Raw genomic sequence first — 21,818 nt, 5'->3', positions numbered from 1 at the left:
ATTTTACGCTTTGAACAAGGGCAAATGAATATCGGCTGACATCACCAAAGGACAAAGCTCAAAGTTCAGTGAAAATTCTGGTAATGCCATTGTAGGGCAACCATTTTTACAATGGATTTTATAAAAGAAATGTTCACATGGGTTTAATGGGGAAACTATCGCAGAGTAATAGACAACACATGCCATGGTGCAAAACATAAGTGAAAAAACTACAAGGAAACACTAAAGTGGTTTAAGTTTACATCTCAAAATGATTTATATTGACTAGATTGCCCCAGATGGAGGCAAGTACAAGGAACGTGGTAAATAAGGTGAGCAGCAGTCGAGTAAATTAACACTGAATATGTCAAGCAACAGAGGCCAATGGAACCAGTCCCACTGGGTACAATATGATACACAAACACATAAACCAACCACAGAATGAGTAAAACAAATTCTGAAAAAGGCAATTATTTTTCCATTCTTTTTGGAAAATGCAGTACTATCAGACTATCCACTAAAACAGGGCATTCAGTAATTTTTAACTGGATTTACTTATTTTAAAAACAGTGACATGCAGTCCCAGATCTGAGGTGGCAAGTATAAACTCAGCCTTCAATAACAGAGTTCTGAGGTAAACACAAATAAAGCAGGGTAACTTGTCTGGTAGTTGGGATGTCCTCAGTACTTAAGTGGTCATTGTTGGATTTGATTATCCTGTTATTCGGCTGGTAATTCCTTTGGCTTTCCTGGAGTGATAGTGGCTTTGTCTTGTCTGAAGACATATGATCTCTAGCTTCTCCCTTTCATCCAGTTAAAGACAAGTACTCAGTTGTCCTTTAAGTTCAAAGATATTTAAGTCTACAACGCTCCCCCACTTTCCACATATAAGCTGCTATTATAGGTTTATAGATGACATTATTTGGAAAAGTGGGCTCACTGAACTCACGGAATTCTACAACCACATAAATGGATCTACAAGCTTCTTGAAATTTAGCACAAACCACAGCTTTGACAAGTGGACTTTTTAGGCCTCACCATCAGCAAGGACACAAACCTTGGACAACTCAACAATTTATACTGTAAACCTACCCAGGTGAACCTACTCCTTCACTACAAGAGCATGCACCCCTACCACCTCAAAAGAAACTAGGTAAAAATCGCAGGGCCTTATGATAGCTAGGGTCTCGAAAGAATTGGAAACCTTTGCCAGAAACATTCACAAACTGGAGACAGACTTTCTGGATAGAGGCTACAGTTAGACTCCTGACTGAAGTCCTCTGCCCTATTATTCAACAAAGCAGCTTGGATCACCCTGACATGATCTAAGCAAATCATAAGCCCCACAGAAACATAAGGGAAATGGGCAACCACAGGTAAGACAGCAACTGAAAAGTCAGCATGACTCGTAATTACTCCCTAGACTACAGCAGCATTCAGGAAATCACTAGGAACAACTGGATCATCCTAACAGAAACCAGTTATTACCACAACCACCACAATGTAGAGCCAAGAGAGGTCATAACATCTGGAGTTATATGGAACATCAAAACTCCTCAAAGGAAAGCAATGGAGGTAACTACTCTTGCAGTGACCCACCATGTACACACTGCAAATATATAAACTGCAACAGCTTTACTTGCCCCAACAACCAAAAAACATTCCATAGCCCAGTAAGTGGAAACTGCAATACAGAACGAGTAGCCTACCATGCCCAATGTTGCAGATGTCATGCATTCTATATAGGCAAGACTATGAAGAAACTAAAAAACCAGGGTAGCTAGACACTACTCTGATATCCGCCACTGAGTCCCCGCCAACCCCATGGCCATGCATGCCAAGAAAAAGCTCAGACACAACTATTTTACCTCTCTCATACCAGACAAAGTAGAGGACATTCCACTCAGCAGAAACCTGAACAGATTGGATAAAAAGAACTCCAGGGGAAAATTAAACTACAAGCAAAAAAAAAAAAAGCACCAAATCCATCAACAGCATTTTAAATTAATGCAAACTGAATCACAAGAAATTCTACCAAGGACTACTGGACACTTAAGCTGCACAACAAACATCTGAAAATGCAGGATCTCTTACATGACCTATGGATTTTGTTACTTCTATATATTGGACAATTGTTCGTAAAATTTCAAGGCAAGACTTCTTGGAATGCACTTTCCCAATATTATTTTATATATTCACCCATTACTAAAAAAAAGTTTAGATGTATATCATTTTTATTGACAGTTCTGATGAATTGCTTACAAAAGCTCTACAAAACCTTAGATGACAACCCTCAATTCCAAAATAAAGGGATTGAATTTCCTTCATTAAGATTTTATTACAGTGTAATTCATTAAACTGTTTCTGGAATATTTATTTTGGAATGATACAACATTAAAATATAAATGAAGATAAACTGTTAATTCTGAACATTGTAAAGATTGTGCAAAAAATGACTAAACATTTCTGAATATTAATCCACCACCTACTCCCCCATGCAAAACTAGGTGAAAAACCATGACAGCATTGGCTATGCAAAACATGACACCAACTAGGATAGCATTAGCTATTCAATAAACATTCCCCTCCCCACCCGCACCCCTAAAGGCAGTCATGGGTGGCAGATGCCTCAAGCTCACCCACAAAAACTGGAATAAAAAGCCCAAGTTAACCATAGTGTACTCTGTAAACTAAGCTGCACTCATCTGCCAATAAAGATATTTGAACTTGGAGAAATGAGTACTTGTCTTTTCTTTACCTGGGCAAAAGGGAGAAGCTAGAGATCAGACCTCTTCACACCAGACCAGGAGAAGCCATTACCACTCCAGGAAAGCCAAAGGAATCACCAGCCAAATAATACAACTGAATCCAATGAGGACCACTTAAGTACTGAGGACATCCCAACTACCAGGCAGGTTAACCTGCTTTATTTGGATTTATTTTGGTAAAAAATCTATCCAATGACGTTTTCAGCTAAGACCACTGCCAGAATAAAATATCTAAAACAGTGTACAAAATGAACAGCTCATTTTGCAGCAATGTACACAGACTGTCCTAAATGAGGGGTGAAGTGATGCATAAGCCCATGAACTAGACAGGAACATCCCCATCCATGAGAATGAAAAGTAATCTGTCTTCCAGGCCTTTGTGCAAGGAGTCCTTAAGCAGAATTTCAATTGCCTGTTGCGAATGGAGAAACAGATCTACTTGAGATGCTCCTCATAGTTGGATCAATTCCTATAAGACATCTGGGTGCAGTTTCCATTTCCAGGGTTCTGTCCTGGTCCAGCTCAGCTTGTCTGCTATAAAAAGTTTTGCTCTGACAGAATTCAAGTAGTCTGCAGGGCCAGGTTGTGCTGAGCTGCTAGTTCCCAGGTTACAACAGCTAGTGTGCAAAGGGAGTAGGATCTGGTTCCCCCTCATTTGTTCATATACAACATTACTGTGATGCTGTCAGTGATTACTAGAAGAGGGACTGAAATCCAAAGATGGTTCAGAGACTTCAAAGCATTTATTACTGGCATCAACATCTTTGACATCTGTGTTTTAACTTATCCTGCTTGTTCCACTGACCCTGAACCCACCTCCCCCTTTGAATACGGCTCCCCAACTAAAGTCTGATGCATCTTTGGTTACAGACTACATAGGGGTAGGTGGGGAAATAGAGAGACCTGGGTTGAGAAACAACCGATTCACCCCACCAGAGTAACTCCCTTTTCACAAACCCCAGGACTGGGATCTGAAATGATAGGTGTGTTGGTGGTGAATCAAAAAATGATATGAAGTAGCACTGATTTGTTTCATGTGAAGTCTGGCCCAAGGAATCATGAAAATTGTAGAGGCCATGAAACCTACAGTCCCTGAAATACTCCTTGGCAGATGTCAGTCTGGTTGAAAAACAAAGACTGTTCCTTGTAAAATTCAACTTTGTCCTGAGGAAGAAAAGCCATTCTGATGGATATGATAGAGGCGCATCCCAGAAATACTACCCTGTAAGATGGAATAAGAGATTTCCGTATGTTCACTTGAAATCCTAGACTGAGAATTTGTTTTTTACCCAAGCCAGAGATTGACAGCTTGTAAAAGAATCTCCAAAAATATGGGAGTTACTCAAATATGGAAACATATGAATGCCCTGTAGTCAAGTCTTGGAGTTGTTGACAACCAAAAGGGTAAACCAGACAACTGAAAATGTAAAAAGCATCTGAAATCTTTTGAGAACTGGAATGCAGTGATAAGCAACTTTTAAATCTAGAGTCACTAGAAAACAGAGGTGGAATAAATTACCAGAGACTGCAGAAAGACCATTCAGAATTTTGGGGTTTAGATGTGAAGGTTTAGAAAGGAAAAGGTCTACGACAAGTCTGCAAATTCCTTCTTTCTTTGGCACCAAAAAGATTCTTGAATAAAACCCTTTCCATATTTTATTGGCTGAACAGGTTCTTACCATCTATGGGTCCAGATAACATACCAGGCTGCCTAATGGCTAGCCCGTAACATGAATTTTCAGACCACACACACACACACACACACACACACACACACACACACACACACACACACACACACACTATTCAATCTCAACCTTAAAACAGGATTTGTGCTGGATGAATGGATAACAGCAACAGTTATTCCCTTGCACAAAGGTAGTGCTAGAACAGACCTGGGGAATTACAAACTCATAAGCCTAACCAGCCTCATCTGCAAAGCTATGGAAAGGGTAACTATTAAAGTAATAAATAGGGATTATACGTCACTTACAGACTCTCACCCCAACCCAGTTTGTATTGATCAAAGGCAGGACCTGCCTACTTAGGCTGGTTGACGTCTTCAAATAAGTCACTGAAGCAATGGACAAGGGCAATCAGTGCACACTATCTGGAGCTTGCGAAGTTGTTCAGCACCATCCTTACTTAGGCATCGTATAAAAATTCTCAGAGCTAAATGTTAACCCCCTATTAACTTGCCAGATGGCAAACTGGCTCGCAAACAGAACACAGGAAGTAAGGGTTGGGGATACTACCTCCTCCAAAAAGATTTGTCCCTAGTACACTGCCCCATGATTTAGTCCTTGGGCCACTTCTCTTTGGCATTTACTTCTTGGAGTTTAAAGTTAAACTGTGGCTGATCAAGTCTGCAGAGGACTGCAAACTTGGAACCATCACACTCTCCACAGAGAACACCATAATCCGACAAAAGTGCTCATCCCACACAAATATGTGTTGACAAAACCATGGACTAAAGCCAGTCAGCATAAAAGAAGTATAATCGTATACTTCAGCAAGCATGACTCGCCTTGTAATTACTACACTGACACCTCCCCCAAAACTGACTCCATAGTTGAAGACCTGAGAACCTATGTTGACAAAGAACTGTCATTTGAACACTACATACCCACTATTACAAAAATTCCTTTTTCATCGTATAGTTTATATTTAAGAGTATGGCATCCAGATCCAGAGACTTTAGTGTTCCACAGTATTCATCACTTAATAGGCCTATCGCTTATCACAATGCCCCTTTTGGAATGTACTTTTTCCAAACACTTGTCATAGCTGGATTGACCATACGCATCCCGAGTAAAATGATAAAGGACCTAAAATATAAAACATATGGAGACATTCACAATGCCTTCTCTCTTCTCGGTATAAGAGAGGCTACTGAGGGGTGACCTCTGCCTTGCATATACTGCCTCAACAGACCATGCTCTATCAGGGCTGCTACACACCTAGTAGTCCAACGGTATCAGAAACACCCACTCAAGGGACCTCGATCTCTTTTGCAAGATCAATAAAACATGCTGGAGGAATGTGTTTGCATCACACAGAATACTTTGTCACTGAACTCCAGCCATGAGACTCCCTATATAATAGGACACTTGCAATAGCAAACTTTGAAGAACAATACAACAGGTATGAGTGTAAGGAGCAAGAATGAACAGAGCTAGGTCTTGAATAGCTTGTCATATGATTTAACAAGTGAACAGTAAGCACTGTTAAATAAAAGGTTATCCTTTATACCAGCAAAACATGTAGACATTTTTAATGTTTTAATAGATTTTAAGTTGTTTGCAAGGAACGCTTCTCCAAGATGCTTTCCCACAGCCAGAGGTTTAAAATAACCTATTTAAGAAACGTAGCACTCCAACCAGCAGCTTGTCCCTCCACTGATGCATTTATTGATTGATGTGAAGAGGAAGTATGACAGGCTTTATCTAACAGTCTCTCTCTTAATTTGACAACAAAGGAGCGAGAAGCTCAGAGAACTTCGTGACTTCTGACTTGTATGAATGGTATAAGGATGTGGATGTTGATCTGATTTTTGACACCCTTGACGTTAATTCACTTTTTGTAGTAATACCAAACTATGACTGCATTGAAAATATTAGGTTCTAAGTGAAGGTAATTATGATCTGCAAATTACTTGAGTTGATTATGGAGAATGTTTTTGTCTTAGAGAAAGTTTTCTATTCACAAAAAATTGGTGTGGCGATGGAAACTGTTTGTGCTGTTATGCCAACAGTGTTAACACAATGGGAACAAGAGATGTTTTTTAAAGAGAACTCATAGAAGCAGATGTCATGTATAATTAAGTGTTTTGCTGATGACATTTTTACTGTCTGGACAGGCACATTACAGAATCGGTACAATTTATAGAATTCTTACATACTACAGCAACATTTCTTAGGTTTAGCTATAATTACTCTGAGACAAGAACGGACTTCTCAGATATAAAGGCACATTAGAAAATGTTTGGGGATGCACTTCTGTTTATAAGAAGTCATGCAAGAGAAATAGTATACTACATAAATCTAGCATGCACCCCAGACACATACCTAAAGTCATAAAAGGGCAGTTCCTAAGGGCCATGCAATTACATGACTATGAGGAGAGAATAGAAGTACATGACTGCAGAATTTGTTTGTAGAGGCTATTCTACAGATATTAACAACGTGGTCAATAGTATATTCCCTCATGCCAACTTTAGCAAGACCATATTTCTCTAGTGATGAATATTGTCATGGTTCATAGAGTAGTACTAGGCTAACTGCCCTTGAGCCATTTGAAGCCTAGCTATTTCCCCCGTGTGAGAATCAAACCCTGCACCTTGTTTTTAGAAGGTAAACACCTTAACCATTATGCCACCCCTCCCACCCATAAATTATAACAGGCTAACTGTCCTTGTGGGCCATTTTAAGCTCAGACAATTATCCCATGCGAGAACCAAACCCCGCACCTTCTGCCTACAAGGTAAATACCTTAACCACTATGCCAATTCTAACTTCCCTTGACCACACAAAGGGTGGATATGAGTCCAAGAATTATGCTGACTTACTCTAGTGACATTAATACTGTAACATTATCAGTAAGAATTGGTCAATCCTTATTGCAGATCGGGAACTCTAAGATATACTGGGTCCTGCACAAAGATTTATGTTCAGAAACATTAGATTCAAGCGTCAACTCTGTTACTGACAATCAACTATGTCGGAGTACAGACTGACTGATTGGACTGGCACTTTTCCAAGTAGGTCATGTAATGCATGTAAGTTTATTTGGACTACATCACAGATTGTACATCCATCTACTGGAACTGTGACAGAGATAAACTTTTATGTAGCCTGTAAGAGTAGCAACCTTGTATACTATGCTCAATGCGCAGCTTGCAACGCTTTTTATATTGGAAAAACGAACAGGCTGCTAAATACATACATTTTTATGGCAGCGAGCATTGCTTCAAATTTACTGTTCTTAAATCACCATCTCTGACATTTATGTTCAGTAATTAGAGTATAGTGAGCTGAAATGGGTTTTAGAGTAACAGGGTAATAGCAGCCCTGGTTTGAATGAACATACATCTTTAAAACTGGTTCTTAGGTCACAGGACCTTTTCCACTGATGTGATTTGTTGTTTCATTATTTAAATTGATGGTTTTATATGAATTTTATACAAAGGTCTGATTTAGCAGCAGACATTGCAAAAGTGCTTACCTGCTCTATTTGCTTTTTATTAAACTTTTTGATGTTTTTACAGCCATGGTGGTCATTTACTTTTATTTGCTTTGATTCCCTATACATTACTCAGTTTTGTTGATTAACTACTAAAATTGACTTCTGAAATAGCTGCATGCAAATAACACCTCAGATGTAAATTTCATGTGTAAATACACAAATGTCAAAAGCAATGATAGACATTTTGAAAGGAGTTTGAGAGATACGGTGCCACTAATATGCTACAGAACAGATGGGTAGGGGACCCTTTACCTTATTTACAATCTACTCCTGGAAAACACAAACATGAACAGCAAATATATATGCGTTGAAGGGATTACTTTTGCAAATGAGCAAAACAAAACTCTGAATCAAGTACGTAATAGTCATTTATATAACTAAAAAAATTAAATCTCACCAATCCATGAAGACTATGTTCCTCTCCATATCCCTCTCTCTCTCACCAGAACAAAGCCAAGCACTTGGAAAGACATCATGACACCGCCTGAAGATGTGCCTGATAGAAACAGACTCAAGTCAGGGTAAATATTGCAGGCAATGTAATTTGAAACAAGACCATTTATTTTAGCTTTACATTAAAATTCAACATACCAGAGGTCCCAAATGCACATCTAATTATGTACAGCATAGAGAGAGCAATAACTAGACCTGCATGGTGAAATTAATTTTCGGCCCTATGTATCATCTTTAAACCTAGATTTGTGCTCAGATACATAAAATGTAGAACTAGGGGTCGTCCTTTGTTTTTGAACTGCTCTAGAATCCATTCAAATGAATGGGATACATTTAGCTGGGTTGGTCCTACGGTATATCTAGGAATTGAGGAGAGTAGGATCTGTCTGCAGTCTTTCATGGTCTTACCTTGGTCTTGGGGAAACAGACTTTCCACCTGAGAGCCAAACAGTAAGTCTTTGTCCAAAGAAAGTCTGGAATTTTTGGTTTGAAATCCTTGGGTATAGGTTAACTGCAAAGCCATGCATATCTGCAGGTAAGAGATCCAGTGTCAGCTGCCCTAGAAGCATCCACAGCATCGTAACTGCACCTAATGCTGTGTCCGGCAATATGAGTTGCATGCAAAAACAAGCTCTGCATTTGCTGCTTAGAATTAGATGTTGGAGGTTCCAAGATAACTTTAAGGAGTTAAGAACAGAGATCAAATATTGTCATTTGAGTCTGGTAATCAATAGCTCTAAAGGCAAAGATAACGGAGGGGCAAACCTTCTTCCCCTCATCCATCCATCCATATCTCTATCTTTGTCAGTAGGCAATGCATAAGCTCGGAGCAGAAGCTTCTGTGACTTAGCTGACAAGAGCGGTGAGAGAGGCCTGTGTCTGGGTTCTTAAACAGTTATTTTAAGGTAATCAGGGAATCTTGTAAAACCTGTCTGGTCTCTTAGAAGCTTGTGGCAGAGAATCAGGTGTAGAAGAGGTGGACTGAAAAGCGTCCTGGAAAGCCTAGAGGATAGGTGGTACTACTAGGGAAGGGGCAGAGGTACCCATTCCTAACAGGATGCAATACATGTTCTGATCATCAGAGATCTGTGTGGATTGTCAATATACTGTATCATGTTCTGCACAGTCTCCCCCAAAAGAAGCTTCACCAACAGGGGAACGAGGTGAGAGGGAGTTCCCTTCATCAAAAGAGATTTGCCATAGAAAATGCAGCTGAGAGCAATAGTCCAGAAAATGGTCAGAGTGATAAAACTGCTCATCATCCAAGGAACAGGAGAACAGGGTAGGTTTTAGAGGAGTAGTCTGTGGTTGGACACCCAAAGGAGGGAGGCTTCAGGGAAATAATAGCTTTGAATAAGCCTTGTTGCAAGTCCACCAACTCCTCCTCTGTAGCTCCTGAGAGGGAGGACACATGCTTAAGTCTTCTGTTTTTCTTTCTTTGTATGCCTGACATCCATCTGGATGACACATGGAGGTCTGGAACAAATGTCTGATTGCTAACAGAGAGCCTGGGATCTTTTCCCCAACTAAAATTTGTGGGACACCATGCAGTCCTTGTGAAAGGATGAGAAGCAGTTTCTCATACTTACTGGCAGTCTGCAAGGCCTCAACAGCCATACTGTCCCTCCAATGGGGTCTCAGTAACAGGCAATTGAGAAGTAGCCTGATGTACTGTGGGTTCTGTAACCTCAGTGGGTACAATGGTGTCAGAAACACTAGACTGCAGATCTGTTTGAGGCTTCAAGTTTTTTCTTCAGCGATAGAGGGAGGACATTCAAGGATATGGAGTCAGCCATCTTGGACTGGGCCAAGCATTTAAGACTTTGGGTCTTATGAAAGATGTTGAAAATGCCTAAACTTAAGGGTTTTTAGAATGAATAATTGGCAGAGCAAGATCTGTAATTGTGCTCTGGGCTTAGACAAAAAAAAAAAAAAAGGCTTAGCATGCAAGTCCTCGTACGAAATCTACCTACACCTACCACACACACTTTCCCTCCTAGATGACATCTACAACTAACAAAATTTCATAAGATAAAAAGGAAGGTTCCCCAACAGGGCACTTACCTGGAAAAAACAAAGCAAAGATACCAATGACCAAATAAACATTCCAACAGATGCATGACCTGCTTTCAGGCTGGTAGCAAGACAGTCTGAGGATCCACGCAAGTATGTCTGTCTTTTACCCCAATGCATGCAAAAGTACAGTTTTGTACCTACCATAAATGTAGATGTTAGAGTGCTAATACAGCTGCAGTAATCACAGATGGGTTTTCTGCTGTCAGGCGGGTCCTCGGTCGGCTGAATTCCAAAGTCTAGGTCCGGCATCGGTTGTTGTCGCTTTCTTTCCTGACGTCAGTGCGACAGGGGTATAAAAGACACAGCCGACGCCATTTTCTTCAGTCTTTCTTGCCCCAGATATCAGGTGCCCCCAGAAGGAAGGCAATATATAAATTATATATATAAGCATACAATGCAATATAATCAAAAATCAGTAGTTGCAAGCAAATACACCATAGAAGGATGACCCAATCAGGTTGTATGAGGAGGTGTTAGCCACTAGGCCTTTACCAAGAGGGGAAGGAGGGAGGGAAACCTGTACTGCAGCTGTATTAGCACTCTAACATCTACATTTATGGTAGGTACAAAACTGTACTATGTTCATCGTGCATACAGCTGCAGTAATCACAGATGGGTAGAATCCCAAAGCTACGCACAGGGTGGTAGGCACTAGGTGGAACTGGGAGGAGCCAGAATGCCCTGCAACACAGCAGTGGCAAAGCCTGCTCTAGTTTTTGAGTATAAAGGCAGGTGGTAATGTTTTGTGAAGGTATGCACAGAACTCCAAGTGGCTGCCTCCAAAATATCTTTGGTAGGGACTCCTCTGAGGAAGGCTGTAGAGGTAGCTGTGGCCCTAGTGGAGTGGGATCTGATGCCTGTAGAAACAGATTTGCCATGAAAGGAGTAACAAAACCGTATGCAGTGGCCTATCCATTTTGAAATTGTCTGTTTGGAAATTGGCTTCCCTTGAGCTCCTACAGCATAGGACACAAAAAGTTGTTCTGATTTCCTGAAAGGCTTTGTTCTGTCCAAATAGTAACGTAGCTGTCTATGGATGTCTAAGGAATGTAGCAGCCTTTCCCCTTTGTTTTGAGGATTGGGGTAAAAGGTAGGTAAGTGTATGGCCTGATTTAAAGCTACCCTGGATACTACCTTAGGCATAAATGACGGGTTGGTTCATAGGGAAACCCTGTCCTGATGGAAGATGAGAAAGGGCTGCACAGCCATGAGGGCTTGCAGTTCAAACCCTACGAGCTGAGGTAATGGCCAGAAGGAAAGCTGTTTTCCAGGACAAATATTGCAAATCTGTTGAGGCAGCTGGTTCAAAGGGAGGCAATGTTAATTTTTCTAGAATGTAATTAAGATCCCAGGCTGGTATTGGTTGTTTCCTTGGAGGTCTTATATTCTTAGCCCCTCTGAGGAACTGTCTTACGAGTGGGTGAGAGAATAAGGGTGGATCAGTGTTGTATTCTGCAGAAATGGCTGAGGCATGAATTTTGATGGAGGAAAATGAAAGTCCACTGTTCAACAGCTCAGCTAGATACTGTAATATCGGAGGCAAATTCAGTTTTCTAGGATCCTGGTCTTTTTTCTCATTCCACGCGCAAAACAGTTTCCATTTTGCAGAGTAAGCCTTTCTTGTAGATGGCCTTCTGGCCTCCAAAATGACATCCTGCACCTCTTTGGAGAGTAGGGTCTGTTGTGGTGTTAAGGAATTTTCCATGCAGCCAGATTGAGTGTTTTCAGCTGACTGAAGAGTTTTGTAGCTGTGCTGAGTCAGTAGAAGAGGCATTAGAGGTAGGGTCCAGAGAGGAATATGTGTTAGGCTCCTCAGGAGTGGGTACCACTGTTGTCTTGGCCAGTCTGGAGCAATCAGTATCATCTTCGGTCTGTCTGCTCTTGCTTTCAAGAGCACCTTGGGCAGAAGAGACAAAGGTGGGAAAGCGTAAACTGTCCATGCTGCCCAACTGAAAGAAAGGGCGTCCACTCTCCAGGCCTTTGGATGGAAGGTCCTTGAGCAGAACTTTGTCAATTGATGATTCCTGTGGGAGGCGAAGAGATCTATGTCTGGCCTTCCCCACGCTTGGATTATCTTTGTAAACACTTGAGGATGCAACTTCCATTCGTGTGGGTCTGTCATATTTCTGCTTAGATTGTCTGCCAGCGTGTTTTCCCATCCTGGCAGGTACTGTGCTTGAAGTTCGATTTGCCATTCCAGAGCCAAGTTCCAAAGTGACATGGCTAGCCTGCACAGGGGGTATGAATGTGTTCCTCCTTGTTTATGTACCACATTACTGTGGTGTTGTCTGTTCTCATCAACAATTGCCCTGGATGCAGGAGGTCCTTGAAAGCTGTAATTGCATTTATCACTGCTAGCATTTCTTTTTGATTGATGTGAAGGTGCTTTTCCTTTTGGGACCATTTGCCCTGAATGCACCTGTCTGTCATGTGCGCCCCCCAGGCGTAGTCTGAGGCGTCTGTTGTGATGACTTGATTTGCTTGAGGCTTGCAGAATGGTAGACCTGTGTTTGTTTGACATGCTTGGGCCCACCATAGAAATTCCTTTTGCAAACATGGGATTATTGGTATTAGTTTCCAAACTGTGGCTGTGTTGAGACCATAGGTTTTTTTTAGGTACCATTGGAGTTTCCTCATATGCAACTTTGAACATGGGATTAAAAGAATGCAAGATGCCATGAAGCCCAGAGCCTGCAGGATTTTCCTTGCAGTGAGCCTGGTACAATTTGCTAGTATTTTGAAGTACTGAGTTAGTTGCCCCTGTTTTTCGGGCGTAAGACAGGCCATCTGGGTGTTTGCGTCCAAGTTGGCACCCAGGAAAGTTATTTTCTGAGATGGTGTTAGCCTGAATTTCTCTTTGTTGACTGTGTATCCCAGAGAATTCAATAACCGTGTTACATAAGCCAGATGTTCCAGAAGTATGTGTTTGCTGTCCGCTTGGATCAGGCAGTCGTCCAAATAAGGGTAAATTTGTATCCCTTGAAGTCTGCAGTAGGCAATTACTGATGCCAGGCATTTCGTGAATACTCTGGGCGCAGTAGATAAGCCAAAGGGCAATGCAGAGAATTGATAGCGGATTGAACCTGCAAGAAATCTGAGGTATCTTCTGCAGCTTTGTCTGATTGGGACATGCAGGTATGCCTCCTTGAGGTCCAATGTTACCAGCCAAAACTCCTTGCCCAGCATGGGAAGAAGCTGCTGTAATGTGAGCATCTTGAATTTTGGCATGAGTAGAAATGTGTTTAGGATGGATAAGTCCAAAATGGGTCTCCAGTCGGTTCCTTTCCTTGGTACCAGAAATAGTCTGGAATAAAAACCTTGACCTTGTTCGTGAGTAGGTACCTCTTGAATAGCTTTCATGTCCATGGTCTTTGAAATTTGTATTTGAGCCTCTGCCCTTTGATTGTGTGGCAGGTTCGGCATGCCTCTCATTTTTGGAAGAGTGTGAAAATGAAATCTGTAGCCTCTGTTTATAATGTCCATGATCCATTTGTCTGTTGTGATATGCCAATTTCTTGTAAATAATGCCAGCTTTCCTCCCAAGGGTGCTGCCAGCTGAGACTTGCTTGGCATGAAAAGGGGGAAGTCATTGGGTTTGTTTCCTGTATTGTTGTGCACTGTCTTCGCCACCTCTTGGTGCTGGAGTTTGCCATTGTCTGCCTCTATATGATCCTTGAGATTGTCCTCTGCCCCTTGTGCGCCTGTATCTGCCTCTTTGGGACTTGTCCGTGGCTGGAAAGGACCAGTTTTTTGAAGGCCAATTTCTGCTAAAACGAGGTGGTTGAACCTGTAGAAAAGCTTTGACAGTTTGCATAGATTTTGCTTTTTCTTCCATTTTCCGTAGTATCTCCTCAGCATTAGTACCAAACAGAACATCCTTTTGTAAAGGAGCATCTAGTAGTTTAGCTTTAACATGATCCGGCAAGGTTTGTTCCCTAAGCCAGGCGTGTCTACGAATGACTGATCCTGTAACAGCAGCTCTACTTGAGGCCTCTAGGGCATCATAGCCACATTGTAAGGTGTGTTTACCCACTTGCTCTGCACTATGCATCATATCCTGCAACTCCTTCAAATCTGGTTGTTCAGGTTGTGACATTTTATTTCTTAATTGTGATAATAGAAACTGCTGATATTTAAGCATATGGAACTGACAATTTAAGGCCCTCATGGCTAGGGTGGCCGAGGTATATACACCTTTTTTCCCCACCTTTCTAAGGATCTGGACTCTCTTTCGGAAGGTAGTGGATTCTTAGCAGTAGAGGCCTTCATTCCCTTGGGGCCTTGAGAAATGGTTTCAGGGTCAGCATTATGGCTTTTGTAAAGAAATTGGTGAGAGTTAGGAACTCTGTAGTACCTATCAGGCTCGACTGGGGCAGGAGGCAGGGAATCCGGATTAAGGCAAGCCTCAGAGTAAACATCATCAAGTATGTCCAAGACAGGAGGTATTCACCAGAGGTCTGTGCTGAGGTAGCAAAAGAAATTCCCCAAGTCTTTTCTTGGAATCAGAAAAATCTTGGCCTTCCCAATGGAAGTGTTCCCTCAAGGTATGCAAGGTTTCCCCAAAAGAAAAATCCTCTGGGGGAGATACAGAAGGAATGGACTGCTCTGCATCAGAATCTTCAAAAGGGGAGTACGAGTGTTCCTCTTCATCAAAATGTTCTGAAATAATGGAGCCCTGGTCAGAAGAGGGAGAATCTTCCTCCACGCTGGGTCTCTTGTCTGGAGGGGGTTGGGAACCCCTGATAAGAGTAATTAAATCCTCAGCCATTTTTAGCATCTGCTTTTTAGGCATGGGACCTGGAGATAGGCCCTGAGCACCAGGCCTCTTGGGATGCATGGCTGATTTGGACTTAGTAAAGGCCTTTATGGAAAAGGAAGATGAGGGTCTAAAGACACCATGTGTGGAAGTGGGTCTGTCCACATTAGGAGGCTCAACACTCAGTGGCTTCGGTGGTTGTAGTCTGGGTATGGGCCGAGGCACCTGCGGTCTCGGTTACAGAAGACACCGCCAAATAAGTGTCGTCGGTAGTCAGGGGCTACGTAGGCGCCTCGCTGAGAACCGGACCACGTGGTGTCGGTGGAGACCGCGGACCTCGAGTGTCACTCTTTGTCCTTGCGTGTTTTGGACAAAACGGTAGTCGGAGTCTCCGACTACATTTTATAATCAAAAGCTTTACCAAAAAAGTGCTGGGCGAACTCCGCCCGACGCTTAATAGTGCGTTTATTGAAAGTAGCGCAAAAGCGACAGTCCGAGACGTCGTGGTCTGGGCCTAAACAAGGTATGCAGAGGGAATGGAAATCCTTATGCAGTATTTGCTTCCCACAAGAAATACAATTGTTAACTTTGTCTGACATTGGTCTGAGGCAAGAAAAGTTTCCCCAACGGGGTACTTAGCTTTAGCTTTAAAGAAGACTTCGGTTTCCAAATTTTCATAATTTCAGGAGCTGGCCGACCGGCACTTGCGAACTGCTTCTGCTTCGGGCACCGAGCGGCAAAAAAGACTGGAGAAAATGGAGTCGGCTGTGTCTTAGATACCCCTGTCGCACTGACGTCGGGAAAGAAGGCGACAACAACCGACGCCGGACCTAGACTTCGGAATTCGGCGGACCGAGGACCCGCCTGACGGCAGAAAACCCATCTGTGATTACTGCAGCTGTATGCACGATGAACATCTGAGGTCACTCATCAGGCACAGAATCTAGGGAAGGTAAAGCTTTGGTACCCCCAGCTGGACATCAGTTATGACAATCCATATGTCAGGAATACTGCAACAGTGATTTCAAATCAGGACACTGCAATTTATTAAATGACATTGAGAGCATCTGTGTAGCAACTTGTATGCACTCCATTCTATATACAAAGACTACAAACTGGTCCATTTTTTTATGGCCCTTGTCCTGGCCAAACAGTATTGTAGCAGACTGTGGTTGTCTAAAAAAAATATATATAAATAAAAAATACAGAATCATTTCCACTTTGTTCTGGGGGGTTTAGAAAAATACAGTGACAGTAGGATTAACTGGTTATGGGACATCTCTGAAACCACTTTTGGCATAAAAGTAGTACCCAGAGGTTGACTATGTAGCAGACTGAATGCCTGCTTTCCCATTACTGAATGCAACTCCAAAAATACTCCCTGCATGTACAACTGCCAGCAAGGTAATGGTCTTGCAGGAAAAAGACCTCTTAAGTATCTTTATTAACATCACACACAACATTATGACACAAGTACATACATTCAAGTATAAAACTGAAAAAGCATTATAATTTTTTTCATTTGTAAACACTACACACAGATATAACTTTGGCTCAACAGTCATTCAATTTAACACTGCATAGAACACTCAAGTCCTGCCTTCCTTGAAATACCACTCCTGAAAAATATTCTGTACATATTGTTCCCACAGATTCCATTTATTTCTATGTAGTTTTTTTTTTTTTTTTTTTGTTAAGAAAAATAACATACGCCGCCTTTTGTTCTTTTATCTCCTTTACAACACTCAACAAATCTGTTACAGCTGGCTTTGTTTTTGATTTTCTGCTTTCCTGGAGAAACTTGAGTGGTACTGAGGCTATGCAAGATCAGCTGCTCCACGTAAATCAAGCCCCTCAAACGCTTAACCAATGCCTTTCTCCAGGGAGACAAGTAAAAATGGTTGAAACACACACCTCTAAACATGAGCAACAGTCCTGCTGCTCCAACAAGATCCAACAAACAGGCAAAAAAAAGAATTAACTTAATTTTCAATTAATTCTTTCCTCTTTCTGCACCAAATGGAACATCTTTTCCACTCTGCCAACAATTATTTTATTGGGTTAGGCTTTTTAGCCTCTTTTAGAATCCAAAACAATTCTTGACTGGAATAAGCAGATATTTCAGGCCATAGGTTGGTACTAGGCTATTAGACCTAGGGCCTATACAAGCCTAGCCATAACAATTCCCTGGCTATTTCTTCCCACACTATTTACTTCCCTGGACCCCTGTCTAGCAGTGCAACTAACGTGATCCCCAGGGTGAATTTCCTTTCTCCCATCCAATCAAGGTTCCTTTTGAAGAGGGCCAAAGACCATCAACTGTGTCATACAGGTTTAGGTGCACCAGGATCTCAGTCCTATAGGTAAGCAAGTCTATCTCTTGTGGCAGGAAGAAGGGATGTTTCCTTGGCCATCTGCATCACCACTATCAAAAAAAAAAAGAAAAAATGCTGCCTGGGCAAAATGCAGACATGAGGATCATATTAAGTTGTTCTCTGCATGTTTGCTCCACCGTCCAAGAGATGCAGGGGGGAAGGCACTTGGGATGTTGTGTCACTGTTGGAAGAAAATGGTACCCACCTTCTAAATCCCACTGCATGGGAGCCTCATGCAGTAAACACAGTAGACTATTGGGAAGTTATACTACTACATCTCAGGAAGAGCCTATTTCTTTATCAACTGCCTTAACACCTGTCTATTCATCCTCCCACTTGTGGTTCCCAGCCAACTTTGTACTCGGGTCATTCTCTAAACTGCTGCAGTGGACAGGGTTTACACACTGCCCTGAGCTCCATTTTTGGACTGGATCACACACACACCCCTGTTCTCTCTGCACTTGCACCCAACATAGCAGATATGATTGTATGCCTCCCTACTTGTTTATGCACCATATTACCATGGTGTTGCCTAATCAGCTGTAGAAAGTACAGTTTTGTACCTTCCATAAATGTAGATGTTAGAGTGCTCGTACAGCTGCAGTCATAACAGATGGGTTACCCTGCCGTCAGGCGGGTCCTCGGTCGGCCGAATTCCAAAGTCTAGGTCAGGCGTCAGTTGTCGTCGCTTCTTCCCTGACGTCAGTGCGGCAGGGGTATAAGAGGCAGCAGACACCATTTTCTTCAGTTTTTCTTGCCCCAGATGTCAGGTGCCCCCAGAAGAAAGGCAAACAATGTTATGCAAAGATGCAATATTGATAAATCAAAAACAGTAGTTGCAAGCAAATACACCATAAAAGAATACCCCAAAAAGGTTATATGAAAAGTTTGTCATAAGGCCTGTCCTAAGAGGGGATGGAGGGAGGGAAACCTGGACTGCAGCTGTATGAGCACTCGAACATCTACATTTACTATGTTCATCGTGCATACAGCTGCAGTCATAACAGATGGGTAGAATCCCAAAGCTAAGTAAGGGTGGTAGGCACTAAGTGGAACTAGGAGGAGCTAGGATGCCCTGCAGGACTGCTGTGGCAAAGCCCGCTCTAGATTTTGAGTACAGTGGGAGGTGATGGTGCTTGGAGAAAGTGTGCACTGAACTCCAGGTGGCTGCTTCCAAAATGTCCTTGGTAGGGACCCCCCTGAGGAAGGCTGCAGAGGTAGCTGTGGCACTGGTGGAGTGGGATCTGATGCATGCAGGCACAGTTTTTTCATGAAATGAGAAACTAAAGCGTATGCAGTGGGCTATCCATTTTGAAATTGTCTGTTTGGAAATGGCCTTTCCTTGAGCACCTGCAGCATAGGACACAGAGTTGCTCAGATTTCCTGAATGGCTTTGTCCTGTCCAAATAGTAACAAAGTTGTCTGTGAATGTCCAAGGAATGTAGTAGTCTTTCCCCTTTGTTTTGTGGATTACGATAAAAGGTAGGTAAGTGGATAGTCTGATTCAAAGCTACACTGGATACTACCTTTGGCATAAAGGTAGGGTTGGTTCGTAAGGAAACTCTGTCCTGATGGACAATGATAAATGGTTGCACAGCCATGAGGGCCTGTAGCTCAGAAACCCTGCGTGCTGAGGTGATAGCCAGAAGAAAGGCTGTTTTCCATGACAAGTACTGTAACTCTGTTGAAGAAGCTGGCTTGAAGGGAGGAAGGGTCAGCTTTTCCAATACGAAGTTGAGGTCCCAAGCAGGGACTGGTGGTTTCCTTGGGGGTTTTATATTCTTTGCCCCTCTGAGGAACTGCCTTAAGAGAGGATGAGAGAATAAAGGAGGATCTGTGTTGTATTGTGCAGAAATGGCTGAAGCGTGGATCTTGGAGAAGGAAAGTCCGTTTAACATCTCAGCTAGGTACTGTAAAATTTGAGGTATATTTATTACCCAAGGATTCTGTCCCTTTTCTTGATTCCAGGCACAAAATAGTTTCCATTTGGCGGAGTAGGCCTTTCTAGTAGAAGGTTTTCTGGCCTCCAAGATGACATCCTGCACCTCCTTGGAGAGGAGAAACTGTTGGGAAATCAAGGAATTCTCCATGCAGCTAGATTTAGAGTTTTGAGATGGCTGTGAAGAGTTTTGTAGTTGTGCTGGGACAACAGAAGAGGGACTAGAGGTAGGATCCATGGTGGGGAATGTGTAAGGCTCTTCAGGAGCGGATACCAGTGTTGTCTTGGCCAGTCTGGAGCAATGAGAATCATTTTCGGCCTCTCTGCTCTGGCTTTTAATAGAACTTTGGGCAGCAGAGGAAGAGGCGGGAAGGCATAGACCGTCAATGTTGCCCAATTGAAGGAAAGTGCGTCCCACTTTCCAGGCCTGTGGATGATAGGTCCTTGAACAAAATTTTTTCAACTGGAAATTTCTGTGGGTAGCAAAGAGATCTATGTCTGGCTGTCCCCATGCCAGAGTTATCTCTGTGAAAACTTGAGGATGCAACTTCCATTCGTGTGGATCTGTCATATTTCTGCTTAGGTTGTCTGCCAGTGTGTTTTCCTTCCCTGGCAGGAATTGTGCCTGTAGTTGAATTTGCAGTTCCAGTGCTGTGTTCCATAGGGTCACGGCTTGCCTGCACAGGGGGTATGAACGAGTTCCCCCCCGTTTACGTACCACATCACTGTGGTGTTGTCTGTCCTTATCAATAGCTGGCCTGGATGCAGTAGGTCTTTGAAGGTCTTAATAGCCTTTTGCACGGCTAGCATTTCCTTTTGGTTGATGTGAAGGTGCTTCTCTTTTCGGGTCCATTTTCCCTGAATGCACCGATCTGTCATGTGTGCTCCCCAGGCATAGTCTGAGGCATCTGTTGTGACGATTTGAGTTGCTTGAGGTACACAGAAAGGAAGACCTGTGTTTCTTTGGCAAGCTTGAGCCCACCACATAAATTCCTTTTGAAGGCATGGAATGAGTGGTATAATTGCATCCAAGCTGTGGCTGTGTTGAGACCATACGTTTTTTTTAGGTACCATTGAAGTTTCCTCATATGCAGCTTTGCACATGGGATTAGTAGGATGCAAGATGTCATGAATCCCAGAGCCTGCAGGACTTTCCTTGCAGTTAGCCTGGTGTAAGTTGCCATTTTTCTGAAGTATTGAGACAATTGCCCTTGCTTGTCTGGCGTGAGGTAGGCCATCTGGGTGGTTGTATCCAAGCTGGCACCCAGGAAAATTATTTGTTGAGAGGGTATTAGTTTTGATTTCTTTTTGTTGACTGAGTATCCCAGGAAGTTCAACAGTTTTATTACAAACGCCAGGTGCTGCAGTAGTATGTCCTTGCTGTCCGCTTGGATCAGGCAGTCGTCCAGATATGGGTAGATTTGTATCCCTTGTAGTCAGCAGAAGGCGATTACTGATGCCAGGCATTTCGTAAACACTCTGGGCACAGTAGATAAGCCAAAGGGCAATGCAGAGAATTGGTAATGGGTTGAACCTGCAAGAAATCTGAGGTATCTTCTGCAATCTTGTCTGATTGGACCTCAAGGAGGCATACCTGCATGTCCCTATGTTACCAGCCAAGACTCCTTGCCCAGCATGGGAAGGAGCTGCTGTAATGTGAGCATCTTGAATTTTGGCACCTGTAGATGTGTTTAGGATGGATAGGTCTAAGGTCTCCAATCTTTGTCTTTCCTTGGTACCAGGAATAGTCTGGAATAAAACCCTTGACCTTGTTCTTTTGCAGGTACCTCTTGAATTGCTTTCATGTCCATGAGAGCTGAAATTTGTTTTTGTGCCTCTGCCCTTTGATTTTGTGGCAGGTTTGGCATGCCTCTCATTTTTGGAAGGGTGTGAAAGTGGAACCTGTAGCCTCTGTCTATAATGTCCAGAATCCATCTGTCTTTTGTAACAATATGCCAATTGTTTGAGAATGTCAGTTTTCCGCCCAAAGGTGCTGCCATTAAAGCTTTGCTTGGCAGGTGTAGGGGGAAGTCACTGTGTTTGTTTTCTAAAAGACTGTGATCTATCTTCTCCACCGCTTGGGGTTGGTGCTTGCAACTGTCTGGCTCTGAAAGATCCTTGAGGATGCCCTCTACCCCTTGGACGCCTGTATCTGCCCCTTTGAGGTCTGTCCGTGGCTGGAAAGGACCAATTTTTTGAAGGCCAGTTTCTGCTGAAACGTGGAGGCT

The 21,818-nt window shown here is 42.6% G+C and overlaps 1 protein-coding gene across 1 annotated transcript in view; it reads right to left on the bottom strand.

Annotated features, from left to right (window-relative positions):
- Positions 1-21,818, bottom strand: part of PLXNB1 (plexin B1) — a 3,809,096-nt gene that overhangs the window by 3,451,278 nt on the left and 336,000 nt on the right. The window contains exon 2 of the mRNA XM_044078026.1: positions 8,389-8,487. The gene's annotated coding sequence lies outside the window, so the exon portion shown is untranslated. The remainder of the gene's footprint in view (positions 1-8,388; positions 8,488-21,818) is intronic.

Source organism: Protopterus annectens, chromosome 7.part0, assembly GCF_019279795.1.
Source record: "Protopterus annectens isolate FY-2018-M chromosome 7.part0, PAN1.0, whole genome shotgun sequence".
NCBI classification, from domain to species: domain Eukaryota; kingdom Metazoa; phylum Chordata; order Ceratodontiformes; family Protopteridae; genus Protopterus; species Protopterus annectens.
The sequence above is the reverse complement of the archived record's forward strand: the minus strand, read 5'-3'. Positions and strand labels throughout refer to the sequence as shown.